Below are 4,629 nucleotides of genomic sequence, written 5' to 3'. Positions count from 1 at the left end.
GCAATTTATCTTTCAAATCATTTTTCAAAATTTTCTCAATAGGATGATCATGCACGTACAATGAAGAAGGAATAAGATGTGAAACGTGATGGATGTCAACTTTTGGTTGCACTAGTTCACTCTCTTCATTAGGAATACTTACTTGGTTGTCAATAATCTTTCCACTTCTCAAAGTCGTCACCGCATAGACATGTTCAATTGTGTGCCCTTCCAATGAGGAATGAGTCTCCACAACACATTGTTGCTTTGGTAGAGCACTCAAAGATATCTTCCCTCTCTCTCTAGCATTTAAGGTACTAGTTATTTGCCCTACTTGGGTTTCTAGCTTAGCAATGGATTGAGAATGAGAATGAAGTAATTAAGTGTTCGCCTCTAGAGTACCTAAAGCGGCAAACATTTTTTCCTCAAAAGTGGGACTCCTAGAATTTCCTTGAGAATATGATAATTGGTTAGGAAAATGAGAATTAGAAAATTGATTGCCATGTGATTGAAATGATTATGATTTAAAACCTTGGGAACCTTGGCTTTGCATTAGTGGCGGAACATATTTCCCTTGAAAACCACCTTGGGGAGGGTTTGGGCCTTCCCCTTGGCTTTTCTAAGAAAAGTTTGGATGGTTCCTCTAACTTGAATTGTAATGAGTGCCAAAGGGATTATTCCCTTGATTAAAAAATGTAGCATTGACTTGCTCATGGGGCTCACTTTACACATGTCCATATAAACAATTGGAAGTAGAATGCAAGACACTTGAATAAGTCATGCAAGATTCATTAGGTGCATGATGATGATTATGAGTATGGGAGGAAGATACTTGATTCACCGAATTTGGGTTGATAAAAAATTGATCAAATCTTTGAGATAAGGATTTCATCTCGGCGGCTATATCATTGGAGTTATCAACTTGATATAAGCCAACATTCTTCCTTCCACCTAGATTTCTACCATTTTTAGAAGATAAAGACCTATGCATGGAATTCTCACTCATGCTTTCATACAATTGCCATACATCATTTTCATACTTGTCAAGATAAGAACCACTTGGATGCATCAACTATACCCTTGTGATTATCCGGTAAACTTTCAAAGAAATACTGAACTAATTGCCACTTAGGTATGTCATGATGAGGGCACTTTCTAAGAAAATCATTAAACCTTTCCCATGCCTCATTTAACATTTCCCCATCCCCTTGAGAAAATTCTCTAATTGAAGTTCTAATGGCATTGGTCTTAGAAACCGGATAGTACTTTTTCAAGAACTCTTGTTGTATTTCCACCCAAGAGGTTATCGAAAAAGGCCTAAGATTGTTGAACCAATATTTTGCCTTATCTTTAAGGGTGAAAAGAAAAAGTTTAAGTCTTAAAACCTCTTTCGGCATGTCCATGTATTTCACTGTGGAACACACTTCAAGAAACTCATCCAAATGCTTGTAAGGCTCTTCACTAGGAAGTCCATGATAGTTTGGAAGCATTTGAATAGTTTATGGTTTAATTTTATAGTGACGTGCTCTAAATGGGGGCAATTGAATGCAAGTAGGTGCATTATATTCATTAGGTACATAATGGTCTCTTAATGCAATGGGAGGATTCACAATTGGTGGTGCTAAATGAACACCTTGATTAGCTTGAACCATGGGAGGTTGTGGAGCAAATATTGGCCAAGACATTCCCAAAGGAACTTGGTCTTGTTGTTATAGTGGAATAAATGGTTTAAGCATGCCTAATGGTACTTGAACATTTTCATGATCCACATTAGGGTAGAGGATCCCTTGTTGATCTACATGACCAATGTCCTCCACACGGTCATCATTCAAATCCTCCATTGGTGAAATAGAGTAATGAGAACTACCTCTTCCCCTAGGGTTACGAACAACTGATTCAAGATGCAAATTAGGAGGGATAAAAGTAGGATTCAATGACCTACGACCATGCATACACTAGCAAAGCAAATAATTAAGCAAATAACAATCACTTCGCCCCCACAACAAATCTCCACATACAATGATCCCATACTCCCATGCTTGAACAACATGCAAAGAAAAGTAAATTGCCTCCATACGGGCTCACGATTTATCTAAGAATTTAAAAACATGCCTCCACGTGGGCCGACGATTTAACTAGAGATTAAGTTAGAAAGAACTCACAAAAGGTCCTTAAGCAACTTCAATTCATTTTCAATTTCCAAGCTTTGCTATGCTTTGCAATTTTTTTAAGATTTTGTTTTAGACCTTTTTACGCTTAGCTTAGCTCCTCTTGGCTTCCTTGCTATTAATTCTCCTTTGTTCAACTTCCTTTGCTCAATTCACCTAGCCAAATAAGAACAAACAAGATAAGTAACTAAAAACAAAAATAAAGTAAAGACATGATCAAAAGAGTACTAATTCCTAATTATTTTCAAAACACGGTGTTGCCAATTCAAATCCCAAGCAACGGCGCCAAAAACTTGGTGTGGCCGTCGCTACGCAGCCAAATTTGTGCAAAATAGTATGGCCAAGTTTTACATTTATAAATGCCACTACTACCGCTAACTAAAAATATAGCAAGGGTGAGTAGGGATCATCCCAAGGGATTAGAGCTGCACTAGTAATGGAAACAATGCTTAGGGTTAGTAGGTCGAGTAATCAAAGGTAGATTGTTTGGTTGATTAAACTACAATTAAGATTAAATAAGCTCAATATAAAACAAGTAATTAAAGGATAGAGAAAATAAGAGGGAGAGGTCTAGGGACTTAGAGATCACCACTAAGCATCATCTTTCTATACACTCAATTCATAATTAATGAGGGGAAGAACATATGTCGTAACAACAGTGAGTGTGTGTGGTTGTTTCAACAAGTATGGACAACCAATTAAGTATATATTGTCAAAACAACACAATGAATAGCACAATATATCAAACTAAACCATTAATCCTTCCTTTAGGCTCACAATCCAAACACATCACATAATTAGAGAAATATACTATGATCGGTTGGTCAATTAAACATCAACCTTCGCAATAGCACGAATCATTGTAAAATAGGGCTATTGGTCGGGTAAGTCGAACCACTGGGACTGCGCTAATCTAAGGCAACCTAAATGTCTAGAATCGTTCTTAGAATGATGAAGGGGAAATAAGGAGTTGTTTGTTTGTCACTAAATTGAATATGTGAAGTGCATGAAATAGAAACTTACAATAATTGAAGCGAGATAAGATACGAGTAAGAAAAACTAAGGAAGTGAATTCATCTCCATCCCTATACACATGCTAGGCTAAATTTAAATTCGGGAAATCAACATAAACGATGGTCATGATACATAACAACCCTTGGTTGCTATAATATCCTTAAGAGGGTCATTGAATCAAAAACAAGAATAATCCATCAAAGAAATACATGCTTAAACTACCTAAACTAGGGTGTAGTCTTCAACATGCTCCCTAAGCCAAAGATTATCAAGCCCTTAATTGAATGATAAAAGCACATAAAGTTAGGAATCAAGAATAGACCATCAAAGGGGGAACCTAAGCAATGGACTATCAAATTTCTCTAACTTCATGCCATTAAAACTATTCCATGATCTCACTACCATTGTCACCATGAGAGTGCAAGCACTATGATTAAAAGAATAAACCATCTAAGATAGATAATTAATTCAACAATAATCATTAAAATACATGAAGATCCATTACAAGAAGCAAAATGCTCTAGACCATGAAAAGACCATAGGTTATACATTGAAATCCCAAAATAAAATCTACACTAGAACATGCTTACAAGGGAGGGACTTCATCACCTCCCTAGAAGAAGAGTTAGTTACCCATTGGAGCCTTAGAATGAAGAAGAAGCTTGAAGACCTCCTCCATTTTCGTGCTCCCTTCTTCAAGCTTGGAGAACTCTCTTTCTTTTGCTCTCTTCTCTCCCCTCTAATCTTGTAGAAAAAATGAAGCTTTCTTTATTGTGTGGCTCATATCCCTCTTATCTACCACCAAAAGGCCACCAACCAACATCTCCAACCACTTCATTAAAGAGGAAAGCAAAATGAAGAAACCAAGGTGCAAGTGGGCTGAAATGAGCCATTTCCGAAGGGCATTCTGCCCAAAATTCGAGCACTCTAAGCAAGGCCTCGAGCACTCGAATTTAGTGTAAAAATGCCCATGCTTCACTTGCTCCGCCCAGACCTACTTTAGTTAAACAGCCATAACTTTGCGCTCCAAACTCCGAATGATGAACCGTTTGAAGATTTAGAAAGATAATTCCGAGCTCTAAATATTTCATGTTTTAGTGGAGATCCAATTCTCAAGGATGATTGGTCGAAAATGAAGATCAAGACAGAATTTCATTGCTGCCAGGGAGTTCTGCGCACCTCTGGTAACAAGGCCATAACTCTCTGCTCCAAGCTCCGAATGACAAACCGTTTGAAGATTTTGAAAGCTAATTCAGACCTCTAAATCTTTCATGTTATGAGGGAAGTCCAGTTCTCGAGTTTGGAAGGTCAAAATGGCGAGCAAAGTCCAGGTTCTACTGCTGCCAGAATTCAGCATTGGCACCTTTTGTTGCTCAAGATTCCACAAGGCCTTATTCTTGTTCTATTTTGGCCAATAAACCTGAAAATGCATAAAAACATAGAAATGAAGATAATCTATATAAATTAA

At 37.4% G+C, this 4,629-nt stretch overlaps 1 pseudogene; it reads left to right on the top strand.

The window, feature by feature from the left end:
- Positions 1–1,113: 1,113 nt before the first annotated feature.
- LOC132297742 (small nucleolar RNA R71) lies at positions 1,114–1,212 on the top strand (annotated as a pseudogene).
- Positions 1,213–4,629: the final 3,417 nt, after the last annotated feature.

The sequence above is a fragment of the Cornus florida genome, unplaced genomic scaffold, assembly GCF_030987335.1.
Source record: "Cornus florida cultivar Cherokee Brave unplaced genomic scaffold, ASM3098733v1 CherokeeBrave_3.0.0_Hap2_Chr02, whole genome shotgun sequence".
In the NCBI taxonomy this organism is placed as follows: Eukaryota; Viridiplantae; Streptophyta; class Magnoliopsida; order Cornales; family Cornaceae; genus Cornus; species Cornus florida.
This window is presented reverse-complemented; position numbering and strand designations above follow the sequence as displayed.